At 37.8% G+C, this 20,423-nt stretch overlaps 1 pseudogene; it reads right to left on the reverse strand.

The window, feature by feature from the left end:
• The window catches only part of LOC127641389 (dynamin-1-like), a 39,658-nt pseudogene that overhangs the window by 10,543 nt on the left and 8,692 nt on the right, over positions 1-20,423 (reverse strand).

Genomic DNA, 20,423 nt, shown 5'->3' on the forward strand with positions numbered 1-20,423 from the left:
CAAAACCAGGGAGGGGCTCTCTCAGGTGGAAACAACAAATGAGCCACATGTCTGAGACCGAATGCATAATAATGAAACAAATATTGGGTAGGCCTAGCCCAACTTTGTCAATCGACCTATGTTAACTTATTTAAATTTTATCTGGTACATTTACCATTCCAAATGAAGGACTTTGCTATGCTATCAAATTGCTTGAAATAAGAGAGGGGACATCTACAGGAAGAGATTGTATCAGGAAGTTGAATTTTGGAATACAATTCATTTTAATAACACTAACCTTCCCAATCATAGATAAATTTAATGAAGCCCACCTGACCACATCACTCGGAAAACTTTTTATTAAGGGGTCAAATTAACTAACTAAATCACACAAATTTGCAGAGCTAAAGTTTAGGATTTGGACCAATTGACTCTGTATCTTGAGAACTTGGAAAAGGAATTCTGTGGAGGCAAGGCACAGATCTAGTAGGGTCTGAGACAAATAATAAAATATTATCTGCGTAACGCAAAAGCTTATGAGCCATATCTCCCGCCACCACACCTGGAAATCATCTTCCTGTCTTATCGTGGCTGCTAATGGTTCCAGGGCAAGACAGAACAATAATGGGAAAAGAGAGCAACCCTGCTGGGTGCCCCTATCCAGAGTAAAATAATCTGAAATTAATCCATTAGTTTGTACTGCCGCTACCAGGTGTCTATAAAGGAATAAACTTAATCCATCCAATAAAATTATTCCCAAACCCGTATATTTCCAAAATCTTAAAAAGATAATCCCATTCTACCATATCAAACGCCTTTTGGCGTCAGGTGAGATGGGAGCGACCAGAGTCTGATTATTTGCCACTGACCACATAATATTGATGAAACGCCTTATGTTATCACAAGAGCTGTGGCCTCAAATAAACCCCACCTGATCTATATAAGAGATGTCATAAATTTACTTAAATCAGTCTTTACATTTTTATTTAAAAGTAGATGAAAAATTTACTTTACGTCTAGCTGGCTCAGGGAAATTGGATGTTAACTCAGACTTACTTGGATAATGTTTGGATGATTTTAAGAATCAGACTGATTCGGGCTTGTGTCATGGTCGGCAGAAGCTTTCCATTCTTTAATGATCCCGTATAAACTTCTAACAAAAGTGGAGCCTGTAAACAAGGCCTTAATCACCTCGCCAATCTCCTCTAGGGTTACCTCAGAATCAAGAGAATTGTTTTGCTCAGTCGTCAGTTTAGGGAGTTCAAATTTTTCCACAAAATGTATAATATCTTCATCAGAAAATGAGGATGTGGCGCTATAGAGATCAAGATAGAATTCTTTAAAAGCATTTTTAATATCAATGGCCAAGGTAAACATTTTACCACCAGCAGATTTCACTGAAGGAATGGTAGAAAAAGACTCTCTCTGTTTATATAGCTAGACACAAGTTTTCCTGCTTTGTCCCCCGACTCAAAGTATGACTGTCTTGCCCTGAATAGCCAAAACTCCACCTTACATGACAAAATAGTGTTATTGCTGTATTTCAGTCCAGGCCATCAGACGACATTCAGCATTTCAACTCTACCACATCACTTTTAATATTCCCTTACAACACCAAGAGTTCTCATGCTTTGGATTTTTTGATGAATTAGGCATACTGTATGATCTAGCCCCTAAAAACTGTTTAAATGCCTCCCAAGCCATGGCCACAGTATAGTGAGGATCAGTTGGTCACCATATAAACATTGATTTAGGCATTTAACATTTGTTGAAATTCAGAATTTTGCAAAAGGGATACATTAAAGCACCAACTACATGATGTATTTTTCTCTGTATGTGGCAACACCTCTAAAGTCACCAGGGCATGATCTGGGACTAAAATGTTTCCAATTGAACAATCAACAACAGATGAAATGAGGGACTTCGATATAAAAAAATATGAATAAATCTTATAGACTGATGAAAAAAATTATAGTCCCTACCAGATGGGTTCAAAAGTCGGCAAATATCTGTAAGACCAAGATTTTTACACATCCTGTGAAGCATCAATTTTGTTCTAGGGGGCTTACACACATTTACTTCACTATGATCAAGGACTGAGTCCATCAAAAGATTAACGCTCTCGCAATATCATATCAATAGGTGTGCCAGCGAATTGCAACATCCCTTCAAGATCGATAACAAAGCCCTTATCATCAGTGTTAGGTGCATAAATATTAGCCAAAAAATCAACCTTTGCCCCTGAATTTCTGCTAAAAAATTATTATCTGTTCTTTAATCTGTTAGACATTTGAATTGTAGATGCTTACTTATCAAGGTAATGACTCCCCTACTCTTACTTGAGCCAGCACTAAAGAAAACATGTCCACCCCATATCTTCCTAAATTTTTCAGCTTCCTGCAGGTAAAGATGTGTTTCTTGAAGAAACACTATATCATATTTCTCAGGTTTAAGAAAAGATAACAATTCCTTCTTTTTTCACATTCCACGTGGAGAGAGACAATCCACTCATATTAACATTCAACATTTTGACATTTTAGAAAAAATTTAGAATTTTAATGACCACATTCCAACATTAGTACAATAATTAAACCCTGAACTCCCCGAACACATGACAGCGCTAACTGCCGTACATCCCTCTGAACTTAAACAGTCCATGTGCGCATACGAGAGCCCCCGTGACTACTTTGCCGTTGGATTGCTCAAGTTTATACAAATTTGTGAGACAGAATTACACAACAGAAAATAATCTATAAAACAAACTCCAGACAATAGAAGGCATAAGCAAAAAAATTCATCCACATAACTGTCCGAAGGTGTGTTCCTCCATAAAACAAGCTCCAGCCGCTAGCAGAACTAGCACAAAAAGAAACAAAAATGGCGCTCCGTTTCCTCAAGTGAATGTTCATTGAGTCAGGCTCACTTGGCTGCATCGAGAGTACCACAAAATGACTTACTTATTCCATTGACTTTATGAAGGGCATTGCTTGCTGTGGACATGTAAATATTTTGCAGCCATCCTTTGTATCTATTCTCAATTTGGCCAGGAGCTTCATGCATTAATTTAAACAATCACATTTCTCTCAAAATGCTGTGGTTCTTCCAAGAAAACCTTTCTTTACACCTCGCCTTGCATAACACAAGATCTTTATCGGATAATCTCAGAAATTTGGCCTCCCTCCACGGATCTCTGTGCCGGAACTCTGTGAACTTGCTCGATTTCCATCTTATGACCCATTATGTCGAGCAGACTCATGTCTTGGCCTTCTTCGCCCTTAGGAATTCCAACAATTCTGACGTTGTTTCACTGGTTACGATTCTCCAAGTCTTACAACTTCTCACAGACATGCTCCAAATCTGCCTTGGTCGCAGCTAATTCCCTCTCCGATGACTCCAGATAATCAATCCGTTTCTCAACATCCCCCACTCTTGTAACCATCTCAGTAAATTTCACCTACATGGCATGGTGATCTATTGACGTATTACAGCAAGATCCTCCAAGTCAGCAACGACCTTCATCAGCATTGCCGACACATTCATCAATCGATACCGAATTTCTTCAGAACTGCCGACAAAGCAGACAGCCATCACAATAGTTCTTTCTCCAGTAACACAACACTGTGTCTGGTGATGGAATAAATTTTCCATGTAAACTGCCAGTATAAGAGATGAATGTCCAGACAAACCAATGTAAGGGGAGCCCCTGACTCCAGGGACAGATCAAATGGTTTAATTATGATTTATGTCTCTTGGTTATAGGTCATCTTTGTGTCAGTGCCTTTAATAAGAACCATCCTGCATTGCAGAAGAATGCTCTGTGGTGGGACTGAACTTTAGTCCTGATGTGAACTAAGCGAGACTTCCCGTCAGCTTCACTAAACCACCTTAACCCTTGTCTGCATATATGTTTAAAAGCACGCATATGTGTGTGTAATTGTTAGGGGGGCTGTAAGCCAGTATAAAGGGCCTTTTATCCAGAGTACAGAGAGGAAGTGTGCTTCAGAAGAAATAGAAGCATGAAGAGAGGTACAGACCACAGGACTGCACATCTGGAGATATTACAATTCCATTTCCATGCCAAGAAACTCAGAACCACCACCCACACACATGCATTGATCAGCCACAACATTAAAACCACCTGCCTAATATTGTGTAGGTCCCCCTCATGCCGCAAAAACAGCACAAACCAAGCGCTATTCTTCTCAACGCAATTGTACAGAGCCATTATCTGAGTTACCGTAGGCTTTGTCAGTTCGAACCAGTCTTGCCATTCTCTGTTGACCTCTCTCATCAACAAGGTGTTTCCATCCACAGAACTGCCACTCACTGGATGTTTTTGGCAACAAAAAAAATATTTCTGTAACTGCTGATCTCCTGGGATTTTTATGGACAACAGTCTCTGGAATTTACTCAGAATGGTGCCAGAAACAAAAAACATCCAGTGCATGGCAGTTTTGTGGATGGAAACAACTTGTTGATGAGAGAGCTCAACATAGAATGGCCAGACTGTTTGAACTGACAAGGTCTACAGTAATTCAGATAACCACTCTGTACAATTGTATTGAGAAAAATATAATCTCAGAATGCTATTCTGAGATGCGGGTTAGAGCTGTTTTGGCAACACGAGGGGGACCTACAAAATATTAGGCAGGCAGATTTAATGTTGTGGCTGATCGGTGTATATAAACACACAGATACCAGAAATACATCACAAAGAGTGAGTCTGACAGGTCTTCATTAGTACCAGCTTTCTCTGCCTTACTTTTTTTTAACCTCTGACCTTTGACTTCCTGTTTAACAAGAAAAGAAACAAACCAAAAGGCGGAGGGAAAAAGGGGGAAAAGCTCCACCTCTTTCGCTCCTGCTCCCTTTTTTCAACTCTTACAGGGAAAAGTCTAAAGTCTGCCACGTCGATTCTGAAAAAAAGTCCACTTTTGAATGAAGTATGCAAATTGAATGATTTGTGCTGGAACTCGTGCGTTACAAACCAGGCTTGCGATGCAATCGAAAATGCTGCATCACTTAAAATCTTGTCTCTTTTTGCAAAAAAGTCTTTGCTGATAATATTTAGAGGGATTTATGAGTCGACGGGGGTGAAAGGGCCAGGAAATCCACTGCTTCTTGCCACCCACATTCTTTGGCTTCAACCACCATCAAACACTAAGAGGTTTAAAAGGGTCCTCCTCTCCTCCTCCCCCACTCACCCACAACTCTTTGGCATCTTACACACTTGGACATCCAGCCCAACAGAGACAGAGAAAAAGAGTGACAGATAAACGGATGGATTGAGGTTTTCGGAGAACAATCTGATGGTCTGATCGCTAATGCCAAATCTGATTGGCATGGATGCGAGAACTTTCAGGTATTTCTTTTTCTTCTTTTTTTTGTCCCTTTGAAGTATTTATAGTTTACATATGGGAGAGATGGATCTGAATGTTAAAAGTTAAGGAGGGACAATGGGCTGGATAGACTTAAGATTCTACACTGTAAACAAAAGTTCATCCTTACATTTTAATATCATTGTTGTTTTCATCCATTTGCTGTAACTTTTTACCAGATTTTATTAGTTTATTAGCAATAAAATTCATAGTGGCCAAAAATGAGCATATCACTGCAATTTGTCACTTTGGCACAACTTTCATTTTAATTCAAAATTAAGGCAGTACAGTAAGTTTAAGTTTTAAATTTTAGAGGGTTCATTTTATTTCACCGAAGCAACTGTTATTGGACACATGAAATTAAAGAATTTCATTTATATAAAAGGGGCAAAATACAGTATATACACATTGTGGAAGAGCTAGCATGTATCTTGGCAAACATCTCTGAAAAAATAAATAAATAAATATATATATATATATATATATATATATATATATATATATATATACACACACTTTGCTTCATCAATTAATGTAATTGACCACACACAATGAATGTTTGGGTGAAGGTGTGATTTTTACGCAGCACTTTAAATGCTGTAATACTGAATTGTTTTTACCCACAAAAGTAGCTTATGTGAAAACTTCAACCTCAATTGTCAATAATAATCATTGGCTTTCTTTACTCATTCTGTCTATGCTAATTGTGACACCACCAAACACTGAAATAAGTAAAATATTTACTTTGATTTTGTGTGAAGAATTAATTTTCAATAAAAAAATGATATGTTCATTACCATCTTTGTATTATGTGCAAGTACTATATGTGTGATTCTAAACATTTTGTGCATGTTCGTTCCTCAGTGCTGTTGGACTCATCTCATCTCCCTGTGATACGTCATGCCCACCCCGCTTTCCCAGTGTTCAGACTACCTGTTCAGGGCATAGAGATTGTACAGTAGTCTGCACATTGGTTAGGCTGTGTGGGAGGTGCACACACATTCATCCGGTTCTGTTGGTCAGCACTGAATTCTCGCCAAAGCATTCATGTTTCTGTATGTCTTTTCATGGAAAACTGTATATATACTTAATACATATATAAATTATAAATACAATATATAACTGATTTTCTTTTCTTTTTAATTTAATCTATTATTCTTAGCTAAATCTAAAAATCAGAAACTAAATCTAAAACTGGGTAATTGTAAAAAAAAAAAAAAAAAAACGTTTACCCCCAAAGTTACAAAACGTTTTCTTTTAAAGGTTTGGTTTAGGGTTTAAAGGGGTTTGGGTCAGGTATAGTCTGTAGTAATCATAATTATCATTATATAAACAAAAGAAGTCTATGGAATGTCCCCATGGAAGGAAGGAAGGAAAGAAAGAAAGAAAGAAAGAAAGAAAGAAAGAAAGAAAGAAAGAAAGAAAGAAAGAAAGAAAGAAAGAAAGAAAGAAACTGAAATGATTGGTTATGATGTTGATTTGGTTGGAAAATAAAAGAATATATTTCTCTGTGTGTGATTGTCATGGTTTGGATTCTTAATTCACTTGGACCATCTTGTTTTGGCACAAGTGGAACATAACTGTGGTTTTTAAAAATGAGGAGATTAAATGAAAAATTATTAAATGCAATAGAGGAATTTTATTTAAAACAATAAGTACTTATGGACTAGGAACTATTTTTTTTTTTTCAAAGGACTTTCTCTGCATATCTAAACTAACATCAAGTGAGGGCTTTTGGGAAGTGTTAGACCAAAATCTGGTATGTATGTAAATGAAAACCATATGCCACCTCACCAACCCCCAGAGCAGTCCTCCCACCAGTCCCTGGTCTGCTTCTACTCATACCTCCAGTCTGGACTGACAGTTGGAGCGGGGTGGGGGTCATGGCGGTACTGCAACTCCTGTGCTTGATCAGACCAATAAGACGACAATATGCCTGGACATTACTGAAATAAGAAACAGAGATAATACACAAACTGTAATGTTAATTAATCCCGTGCATACTGTATGACCTCATCTGTCGCTTTCAGACATAACGCATCTTTTCTTGGAACCAGTAGAGCAGTGCATTTAAACCATAGATCACTGGTGAAAAGATGGTTTCATTGTAAAATAGACTAAATATAGCCTTACCGATAGTGTAAGTAATCCTAACCACCTACAGAGGCCAGGGACAAGAAAACAAGGCTGCTTTAGGGCCACGATATCATTCGAATTATCCAAATTTAGAAAAGTCGTATGAATCCTGACGATTTCGCCGTGAGTATGTGGTTGATGTACAGGAACAGCTCTCAAGAGGGCAATGGATTTCCTGTGAAAACCTTATTTAATTTCAGCATCTTGAATGCACAACTATGGTGCAAAAAACACTTAACGTTATTGAATGGGTCAGAATTAAATAATGAACATAACGAGTAATTTGCCATTGTGGTTTCAAAAGACATCACAATGAAGCCCATAATAAGCATGCAATGCAATTATTTTAATACATATTATACATAAGTATAATACAAAAGAGTGCATTAGCTGATACAACCACACACACACACACACACACACACACACAACACACACACACACAACACATAGTCCACATTCTGTGCATACTTAACATTATCTCATCCTGAGGAGCATTGGCATAGCAACAGTATCAAAGCAAAAGTCAGGTTTTAAGATACTGCAGGTAATCATAAACTGGGAATGGCAGCAGAAAGAATCAACAAGATTAACAGAATACAAAAGTAAAAAACAAACAAACAAAAAAGATAATGCTGGGATAATTCAGTAACCAGTTCACACAGCTGGTAACAGGACATGCTAAAAGATAAGGCATACAGACCTCAATAGGAAACAATTAGATCATTCATAGCTAATATACAGCATGTGAATTACACCCAATAATAAAATACTGAGGCTCTATTCCAAAACGTAATGAACTGCCTCACTGCCGTCTGCCTACATAGGCAGCATCCTAAGTGACATGGAACCTCATAAGTGGCTACACAGATACATGATACAAGATTTAAAAACTTAGCAAATACATTTGACTCAAAAAAATATGATACTATCTGAGCATGTATTACTGTAAGGTTTGAGTGATGCAAAGACCTGTAAGGTTTGTGTGGTGGATGCAAGCTGTAGCATCTGTTCCTTTTGCTTTTGCATACCTGATTACCAGCAGCCTTCTTATTCATCTGACTGCTTCTCTGCTGGGCACTTAACAGACGAACAGGTAAAACCAAATGAATAAAAGCAGAAGGAAAGCACAAAGATATTGGAACTTACTGAATGAACAACTAATGGCCACTAATACTACAAAACACACATATGTCCCAACTGAAAAACCCAGCATAGCTGGACAACTGCATAGCTTCCAGCTTTACCAGAAAGACCATGCGGGTTGACCAGCTTCATCAGCAAAGCTTGGTCCACCAGCTAGACCAGCACCAAACCAGCCAGGAAACCAAATCATCCTAGTCTAAGATGGTCTTTTCAGCAGGGATGATCAGATTTGATCGTAAATTCTATGGATTTGTTCTTATACCTATATCAAATGAAAAAATGGTGTATTAATGTTTTATAAATCATTCGTAGGTACATTTAGGAAATGATCATACATTCACATCTAGAATTATTCTACGCACACCATTATAAATGCCGCACTAGTGTGTCCACTGTGAACATCTGGGGGTCACAGAGGACACAATCCAAGTCTACCACCACAGGCCACTGGTTAATTGTTCTGGATAAAAGCATTAAATTATAGAGATTTAGAGTTTATGTTTTAATGAGTGTAATGATATTACAGTCATGTTAGAGTGTTCTAGCTGTTTGCAATTTAGGTGATAGACAAAAATGTTAGTAAATTGTGCAGGCCAATGTTCTTACTTTGCAAAACCAATGTGTAAAACAGTTAAAGGATGGGCAAGGAGGAGGCGAGAACCGGCTTGTCAACATAAATAATAATTTAATGAAAACTAAAAAAACACATAAACAAACACACATGCGGACATGTCCGTAATTCTCTCTGTCTCGAACAATCGTCACCGGCCGCCTTTATCCCTCGCGCGCCTCATCGGCCGATTGGGGACCGGGCGCGCAATATTCCGACCCGGCCCCGCCCTCCTCCGCTCCACACAATGAAATCCTCATGATTAGTGTTCATGTAGGCCAACTCAATGTCAATTAGCAAAATGACCCGTCACCAGAAAAATTTTGGTTTCACCACATTCATTTTTATTTGTGAATGAATGGCAAGGGGGTGGGCTATGCCTGATTCTTTGTGCGACTCTCTCGATCACGGATGTGCTGAGTGACAATCCTCTCCATTTCCTCCTAACATGGGATGCTGAGCCAGCTGTCCCACAAAAACACAAAGCACAGGCTGGATTAGGAACAATCAGGATTTATGATGAAGCAAATCTTATTACCACAGGCAAATGAACAAGGGATTATTAGTTTAAGTATGAATTTTACAAAAACAATTCTGGGTAATTTTTCACACCAAAATCAAAAGAAATAATAAGAAATAAAAACAAGAAATAATATTTTCCATTGGGAAAAGAAACATTTTTGTAGGACCATTAAGATTGTTTGCATTTTGACATAATTGTAATGTAAATTAAGCACATTTACCCCTATACACATTACTGCAATGCATCTGGTTGTTTTATTTTTGAGTTTATAATTATATACTACTAATAATATATTTGGCTTTAGAATTCTTATTTTCACATTTCCTGATGATCATTCTCAGTTGATTCTGTAATAAAGTAATACGAATTGTAAAAACAATTAGCATAAATTTATAAATTTGAATCTCAGCTTTCAAATAATGTCAATGTTATTATTAAATACAAACATTATTAAAGTGCAACAATCTGGTTCCAGAAGAAAAAATCCCATAAATTTTTCCCATAAACAAATAGATTTTCAATTATAATTTATGAACCTTTACAGGTAGACCTACTGTGAGCTACATGGTTCATGTTCATCAATGGTATATGCTTCTGATGAAGCCATTAGTCCGTAATATTTCAACCTCATTGTTTAAAAATAGTGTTTGATAGCGTAATTCCTGGTAAACATTACCCAAGGTCTAGCAGAGAATGCTTCACCAATCAGAGAGCCATGGCGAATGAAGCCCGCGAAACGTGTCTCAGAGCAACAGCCTACTCTCATGATGCACTCGAGTCTAGAGGACTCGATTACATCGACTAGAGGTGCACCAATACCAATAATAGGGTGTAGCTTACCTTTAAAAGCATCCCAGCTAACACATACACATTATTCATGCTTTTTGTTATTTTATCCATTTTGTTCTGTACATTCAGGGAGAGGACGGTGCAGCTTTAGTACTGCTTGATAGTTCTGGTCTTGTTGCATTAAGCCTGACTGAGTTCAATGTCGGTTTGATTGCTTTATACTGAGTTGTTATTGGACTGAAGTAAAGTGACAGTCAGTAACTCCCATCATATTTTCCAGCTTCGTCTTCATGCATAAAAAATAATATTTGGAGTTGCTGTGATTCTGGCTCAAAGATTTCTGGCTCGAGTCTGATCATAGCGCTCTTTTTTTCTCTCCCTCAAACACAAATGTGCAGAGAGACTAGCTGGATGAAAGGAAAACATACACATTATTTTCAAACAATTTCTTTCTTTTCTTTTATCTGTCAAAATGACATTTGGAATTATCCATTAAAAAATCATGTATGACTGGAAAGTGCTAGTGAATGTGAGCTCTCGAGCCACACAAACAGGAGGGAGAAAGAGAGAAGGCGCTTGCACGTGAGAGAATCCACTTATATAAAGTAAAGATGGATCAAATTAAAAATAGTTTAAACACATTAAAATGTTTCTCATGTTTTCAAACTGGTCTTAGAAGTACTTTGCACACATGTGCAATCATGTCATTATATTAATGTACTTCTGCTTGTAAATATGAAATGATGACACCAAAACCGAGTACGAGTATTTACCCCCCAGTATCAGCCTGATACGAGAACTAAAGAGTAGTATTGGTACACCTACACAATAGACATTTAATACAACCTTGTTGTTTTTAGAGGGCAGGCACTTGGCAGCAGGTCAGGCTGGAAGAGCAACTGGCCGACCAGCTAAACCAGCGAAACACCAACCTAGACAAGACTGGGATACAATCTAAACCATCTTTAACCACCTAAGACCAGCAAACCCCCTAAGGCTGGTTTAAACTGGATTGTTTGGCAGGGAAAACATGAACAAACTATACAGACAATGATTTCATAATAGCACATTTTTTTTCTTTATAGTTTGTTTGCAATTTAAAAAAAATCATTATAATTGTTAGATTCAGTATTTTGTCTACTCTGAGTGTGTTGATTGGCCGCTGTAGCCATGTTTGGTTCTCAAAGAAAAAACACAGCAGTATTGTGTGTTGTGTGATGGACCAACTCGAAGGGGAAGCACTCGTGAAAGATGCAATTGATCCTAGCACCTCCAGACAGTTCCACCGTATCGACTTGATCTCCTGAACCCTCAATACACTTCTCGAAATCCACAGCAAACTGTTGCACCATCCTTTAAACCAGAGAGTTTTTACGAGTGAGTCATAAAAAAATAAGTGCTTGTACTCCTCCACTTCTTTCTCAATGGACAGCAGCTGGCTCTGCAGTTTATTCCTCAGTCCAGGTAAGGTGTCTCGGATGTGGTTAGTCAGTTGCTTTACAAAAGTGGAGAATCATGGTTACTCATTTACCAAATATGAGTCTTTCTGGTCAGCCTGTGTTTATTATCTCTGTAGTTAATCAGACAGTTCTATATTAATTCTTTAAAAACAAAATCTTTATATTAGTTACACATTTACTGTAAAATCACTTGAAACAATTCTCTGAGACAGCAAATACAGATTTCTGACAGCTAATAGTCACTATGATGTACAGATATGGCTAAAATATAATATTGGGAAATATGTCTAAAGTTACATAACAAATAAACACAAGGGAACAAAGCCAAAATGTTGATGTTTGTTGTGCATTCATGAGCATTATAAGAGAGGCTCTATCACAGTGTCATGTGCTCATGCGAGAACTTGCACTGCTTTTAGCACTAAACAAGATAAGTTCTTTGACAATATAAACTAGCCTCACTCATGTGCTCATATAGAGCTGAAATAGGTCTATACAATGCAGGTGAATGGGTGCCAAAATTGTGATGCCCCAAAAAGCACATAAAGGCATTGAAAAAGTAATCCATACAACTCCAGTGGATGATAGGAGAAGCTGAGAAACAGATTAATTAAATTTTTGCATTAAATTCTTCTCCCTGCCCAGTAGGGGGTGATATGCCGCACCTATCATATGGCTTCTGAAGATATTGATTAAACCACTGGAGTCTTGTATAACTTTTATGCTGACTTATGTGATTGTTTTTGTGCTTCAAAATGTTGGCACCATTTCACTTGCATTGTATGGACCAAAAGAGCTGAGAAATTCTTCTAAAAATCTTCATTTGTGTTCTGCAGAAGAAAGAAAGTCATACACGTCTGAGATAGCATAAGTGTGAGTAAATTATGAGAATATATATTCTGAATATTGCGGTGAACTATACCTTTAAGGCAGACATTACTACACACATATTAGCAATGCAATGCTTAACAGTTTATCATGTATACGGTAATGTATGTATTAGTTTATTAATTAGAGTAAGTATAAAGTGTTACCTATTTTGCCATTAATAAAAAGAAAAGTTAATCAAACCTATTCATTTAAATAGATATTTAACAAAGTTTTAGTAGTGTGCTCGTCAGAACCAGAATGGGTGAAAAGTGGCGCGAGACACACTGGTGAACGCTATAAAGATGTATTCAATAAGCCACAAGATAATATCTGACGAAACCGCACATGAACGCACACAACCCGACTGTCGCCATTGGCAACTAGATTTTACATTTTAGTCGCAGTGTGTAGTCCTGCATGAGGGTGAGTAAATGATGACTATCAAAATATCACCCTGTTTTTTAAGCAGTCCAACATGTCAAACTCTGGCTCAACCAATGGAGTAAGTTTGGGGTGTGATCTGTTTCACAAAACAATGGAAGGTGAGAGGGAGAGTGTTTGGGAAACCTGTTTGGAGACTAAATTTGGAATCGCATACTACTTACTCCTCTGTCAATTTTGACCGTTGCTATATATGACAGAAAATGTGGTAGTAGTATAGTAGTATGTTATTACAAACTCAGCCAGTCATTTCGTTTTGTTTGGTGCCAGATATTACACACCGTACCTTTAACCCTTTTAGTAATTGCTGAATTATTTGCATCTAGTTGTCTTTATAATATTCCTGATAACCTGTCTTGTTAAAATGACCAAATATTCTTTAAAATGTCCAGCAGAAACAAATGGAAACACTTGTCTAAAATTGGAGTGTTAATGAGAGTGTTGTGGAGTGTTGTCGTTCATCTCAAGGTTATTCCAAGTGGACAGTGTATACATTGGTTAAAAAGCATCTGTTAAATGAAAAGCATTCAATGTCAGTGAATAATAGTCTGGAGAAAGACCATCTGCAACTGCAAATAAAGTATACCAGTCACTAAAATCCACAAGTACACTTAGTCTTAATAGTGCTTGAAAGGCTTCAAAATGTACAAATGTCCTCTACAGAAGAATTCTTCTTAAAGCATGTTGCAGGCACAGTAGAATTGTGCACTCCTTTATAATTAGATGTGTTCCTGTATCTGAGCAGCCTTAAAAATAAATATATAAAAATAGATTTTTTTAGCTTCTTTAAGAGATATTTTTAAGAGACCAGTGACATGTTCCTTCACCATCTTCTAGTGTTTGTGCAAGGACATGAAAGTATCAGTGGTAAAGATAGGTTTATAGACGGGGTGGGTGTCTAAAGATTTATACTTAAGCCATTAAGTAAACAAACATCATTATTTGAAACTATTTACTTTTGACGAGGATTTGTAGCAATTCCTAATTAATATTTTTTTTAAATAAATACATAAAAGTAATGTAAGACAAAATGTCCACAGAAACAAAAGAGTTTTTCTTTTTCAAGAACAAACTCGAAACGATAAGCCACGCATGGATGAGCTGTTTATGGGGAACAAAATTTTTAGATATAGACTTTATAGACTGAACTCACCTCTACATAAAGGAAGAAGCTTGTTCTCTGGGATGTCACATGTATCAGTTCCTTCATCCATTAGATCCAGCTTAGTGATCACACCAATAGTTCGAAGGCCTGTTCAAATCACATACAAGTCGAAGAATAGACGAACAGAAACCGGTATAGCTTTCAAAATATCTATGCAAGTATTATGTGTTAGATCTGATTAACAATTCAAGCTATATATTGTCTGTTGCCATTAAGATTATGCTGATGGATTTGACGAAAATCACCAACAAGATTTTAGTCACTTCTGGATGAAAACACTCCCTGAGGGTCCACAGTTGGCCAGGTTTTTTTGGTCATATTATGTTATTCTGACATTGCATATATGTAACTCATTTGAACATGTTAATATTAGAAAGCAATTATGATATACAAGTCTTCATCATAACAGCCTTGTGTATCAACAGTATCTTTTATTAGACTTTAATGAATGTCCTATAAACTGCTTCAAAACGCTTCATTATGGGCAGAATAATGAATGATGAGCTTATGTTTGTTTAACTTTATGATTAGCCTTAAGTGAACTGGGCTGCTGTGAATGCTCTAGTTGTTAGTCGATATCCTCTCAGCTATTTTTTTGTAAAATATAAAGGAAAAAAATAACATACCCTGAGGGTCCACCTCTATGGCAATCTTGAGGGCATCGGAGTTGGCCAAGTCAGAACTGGCAGGAGACACAGCCAGGAGCAGGCAGTTGTCCTTTGTCACACACTGCATTAGCATGTCCCTGATCTGGAACTCTATATCAACTGGCTGGTCGCCTATGGGCACTTTGGTTATGCCAAGGAAGTCCACGAGTGTGAGATTCAGGACTAGTGAAGACGACAAGAAGTGACATGGTTGCTTGTGAAATTTATCAAAATGCATGCTTATATTTGACATAAAAGAAGATTGGGTCTTCAATTATTTCCAGCCCAAGTACCCATTGGTGAATAGAGAAGCAGAGCAGGGATTCCTTGTCATATATTGTATAAAAATGTGTTGCATTTTAAGCCTGGTTTGTAATAAAATGCGTACTGAACTATATTAATGTACAGTATTTACATACTTTATTATGATGCTTACATTACAAAGCAATTAAAATAATAATTACTATCGTACAGAGTCATATACAAGTACATTACATTTTAAATCTTACTAAATACATTATAACGCAGGAAGGAGAAAGAAACGTTTAGCTAAATTTTGGCTTTTCATTAGCAGAGCCTGTTGAAGACCCCTGTAATATACAGTATGTCAAAATATGTCCGTCTGATTACATTTCAATAATTCTCTCTGTACACGCATGAGTGTGTAGGTACCATGAGGCGAATAGACACGCAGGTTGATAGGGACCGGTGAAATGCCTTTGTTTTGCTGTTTCCGCTTCAATCTCCAGTCGCACTTCATCAAATTCCATAAACTTCTTTCCCTTGCAATGCAAGAACTCCGCATACTCTGAAAACAAACAATTAGGTAAATGTTGGCATATAGACAAATAACATTTTCACAATACTTTAGTTAAGGTTTGTATTGAAAACAAACATTTAAAACATTGATTGACAAACACTATAGTATGGAAGCCCATTTCCACCACATAAATTATTTGTGCTTTGGTAAATCATATTTATGACATGCTACACAATAATTCTAAATTTCAAGAATAAATGTTTTTAGATTAAGTATTATAATTGAGATAAAGTCCAAATTATGAATTACTAAAGTAATAATTTGGAGATAAAAAGTGATTATGAGATTCAAAGTAAACATTGAGATAAAAAGTCAAAATTATGAGATAAAAAAGGTCACAATTACGACAGACTAAATCATAATTTCGAGATAAAAAGTCATAATAACTACATACTAAGTCATCATTTCGAAATATAAGAAAATATTAAATTGTGAATTGGTAAAGATGGTTCTCCACGCAACGTTACTTAAGGCCAAGGCGAGTCACCATTATTATCAAAGTAAGTCATAAAATCTGCATTAGGAACACATTTAAATATTATTGCATTTATAGCTTACTTTTGGGAAGAGGAAGTTTTGAAAACTTTTGCGATTAGAACTGGGATTTGATCAACATTGATAATTTATATCGTAAATGAGATAGAGCGCCGCACTTCCTAGACTGAAGGGCACATGAGGCACGGCAGGGCCGCAAGGTCAAGCAGGATGAATCTAAAAGCAAACTGTTCCTCCAGCCAGTAAATCTCATTTTTAGGGGTTCATGCGAGCGCACCTCATGAGCACGTACAGACCATTCTTTGGTGTTTGTTTCAGTTCAACTGAAAAACATTACCACTGAAGTCATTTCATTTTTGTAACCTGGACACACACACACATAAGACGAGACAGTCACAATGTAAGTCAAAATACTGCTTTTTATTAGTTAAAAAGCAGGCGAAGGTACAGAAGGGAAAATCCAGAGGGAGAATGGTCGAGGAATGCGTAGGGTCAAAGCCGGGGAATGCAAGAGAGTAAAGGGGGGCAAATCCGGGAGAGTAGTCGAGGGGAGCGAGGGTCAAAGCCGGGGTAAACAGGATGTATACAAGAGGGGACTAGAGGGAGCAAAAGACAGGGGAACAAGAGGAATAGGGGGCTGGCAAGCTAAGAGGGAATCAAAGAGGAGTACAAAACTAGGCGAGACTAGCGAGGGGCAAAACACGGGAATCTAAATACAATAACCAACCAGATACAAACGGAAGGATAGTGTATTTATAGGGGAGAGTGCAGGTGTAAACAATGACAGGTGACGAGACGAGTGCAGGTGAAACTAATGTGTGGGGATAGGAAGCGCATGAGTGCAGGTGGTCATAATGTTCAGGCTGAAGCGCGTGAGAAGCGAGCATGAGTCAGAGGGGGGAGATAGTTTACGAGCGAGAGCTCGTAATAGCAAAACCGGCCGTGGAAGCCCGAGGGAGGAAAAAGAGCGTACGAGCTCAAGGGGGCGGTGCGAGGGAGCGGGAAGCGAGCACGCTCGCGGAGTGCATGTGTGCGTGCTCGAGGAAGCGGAGATGGGGCAGAGGAGCGGGGTTCGTGACAATTTTCCTGTGCATTGTAGTAACTCGTCACTGTCTGGCTGCTCTAGCATGCCTTTTACCAACAAGGTGTTATGCGGGGTCAAGTTTTCAGAGTGGAAGTGCGGACCGCAAATTCATACAACATAGTGCGGTGTGTAATGGACGACCGACTTTCGACACCAGGAAACGGGTGCAAAATGGCTGTGACATGTCAACCGCCTATAGCTGGCTGTCTTTCTAGCTTTGAGAGACTTTCATTTCGATATTGTGAATCATCACATTCTGATTAGTTCGGACAACACAACAGTAGCGCCGTATATATGTTGCCATGATACGCTGGCCCACGTATGGCCGGCGAAACTAAAGTATGAGCTTCCCCGGGTTTGCCGGAATTCGCTCTGTCATATTCAAAGTCCGAGAGGACAAAGAAATGATTCTATTCTTTTTTCGGCCCAACCAGCCATGGTTTCCGGAAGTGATAGAGATGCTGTACAGCTCGCCATGGGAATTACTGCTGATGAGGGATTTCCTCTCTTAAGCGCAAGGCACAATCTGGCATCCCCAGCCCAAGCTGTGGAACTTGAATGTGTGGCCCCTGAATGGAGCATGCTAAGCATGCCAGAACTGACACATTTAGTCATGAACACCATTTTACAGGCCAGAGCACCATCCACGAGACGCCACTACATACTAAAATAGAATGTGTTCACTGATTGCTGTCTCTCACATGGCAAAGACCCAGTAAAATGCCCCATACATGAAATTCTCTTATTTCTTCAAGAGCGATTAGATGCAGGATTCACTAGATTTTGCAGAATTCGGCACCACTATAGGCACACGTACTTGCCAGTTCAGAACGTCTGATCAGCTCTTTATATGCAATGGAGGACGCACAAAATGAATGTCCGTCTCCAAGCAAAGACTCTCTCACTGGATTTTCGATGTGATTTCCCTGGCTTATGAGTCGCAGGGTCAGACTTGCCCAATAGGTGTTAAAGCACACTCTACTAGAGGCATGGCCTGCTGATGGGCATGGACGAATGATGTGTTCTTACAAGACATATGTTTTGCAGCAGGATGGTCCTCTCAAAACACATTTGCAAGATTTTACAACCTAGACGTAACGTCTCTTTATTCACAAGTCTTCTCTGTTTTGAGCACTTTCTATTCATTGGACAAATATATATACTTCTAACCCTCCCTTTAAAGGGTTAGTTCACCCAAAAATGAAAATTATCCCATAATTTACTCACCCTCAAGCCATCCTAGGTGTATATGACTTTCTTCATTCAGCCAAACACAATTGGAGTTATATTAAAAAATATCCTGTCTCTTCCACGCTTTATAAATGGGAGTGAATAGCACCTTAGATTTTGAAGCCCAAAAAAGCGCATCCATCCATCAAAAAAGTCATCAATACTGCTCCAGAGGGATACTAAATGATCATTCCTTTGACTTCAACATGAGGATCACTCACTGCAGCGTACTCATATTGGTCACCGTCCCACAAGACTGTACCATCATGTTTCCTCTCTGGGAAGTTATGTTGTGCAGAGTGGTGTGATGGGATTCTGTTCCATATAACCATTGCGTTACTTCGCAATGTCGTATGTACTGAGACGTAAGGGAACGTCTCGGTTACGTATGTAATCTCGGTTACCTGAGACGAAAGGAACAAGATATTTGTAATGCTATCCGCACTACAAGTCTTGTCTTGAGGTCCGAGTGATGCGCTCCTTGTTCTCAGTCAGAAATTCTGAGGAAATGGTGTTTGTGCAGCTGTTTTTTTAGCGGACAGTTTGCGCCAAAACAGGCGGGGCTCAAACACCATAGCCAATATTAGAATATTGGCGTTATTGTAGAGAGGTTTCTAATAGGCCGCGTAAGAAAGCACTCCCCATATGTGTAACTACGCAATGTCTCGTTCCCTTCGTCTGAGGGAGCCGAGGTTACATACGTAACAGAGTGAAATAATAGGTACTGTTCCAGTCTTGTACATTTATAGATACCAAACCTGTTTCTTTGTACTCCCATTTGTGTTTTAGTCTATATAACTTTTTTTTTTTTTTTTTTTTTTGTGGTTTTGTCATTTTCTTGGATACATTTACAAATGTGTTGTTGTTTAATGAATCTGTAATATTGTAATATTTACTAATACATTATAAATCAATATTTGGAATTTCTTTTGAATCACTTGTTGACTACATATTTTATAATAAATTGGCTATATAAGGAAACCTGGAATATAAATTAAATGCATTTGAAAATCAAGTGTAACTAACATAAAATCTGTGTTATCAGAAAAAATAAGTAAATATTATTTGATAATGGTAGTCCCCTACAATATATATATATATGAATGTCCGTCTCCATATATATATTGTAGGGGGATATACAATATATATATTGTCTTTATAACATTAAAACAATGGCCTGTAAATTATTACATTTGTGTTGGAATCGCATGTTGGATTGTGTTGGACTTTATCTCAAAATGGACTTTTGTTTCTCATAATTATGACTTTTTAATATCTGACTTTTATATCTCCAAAATATAGATTTTTTTTTTTTTATCTAATAATAGACATTTTATCTCAAAATATTTATTTTATCTCAAATTTTTTACTTTTTAATCTCATAATTATGACTTACCAAAGTACAATAATTTGTTTTATGTGGCGGAAATGTGCTTCCATACAACAGTGTGCAGATGAGATTTTTACCAGTAGGGCAGTTGATGAGCTGCAGCAATAGGGGGCGCCGAGTGACAAAACCAGAGCCACGAGGCAGAAAGTCCCTGAAAGAGAAGCAGCATTGAATTTCATTCATTTAAAAAAATAAACAAGAGTTATTAAAGGTTATCAATGTGCATTTCTAGCATTCAAATGCTGCATAAAGTGCTGTAC

This window comes from Xyrauchen texanus, chromosome 4 (assembly GCF_025860055.1).
Source record: "Xyrauchen texanus isolate HMW12.3.18 chromosome 4, RBS_HiC_50CHRs, whole genome shotgun sequence".
Taxonomy (NCBI): Eukaryota; Metazoa; Chordata; class Actinopteri; order Cypriniformes; family Catostomidae; genus Xyrauchen; species Xyrauchen texanus.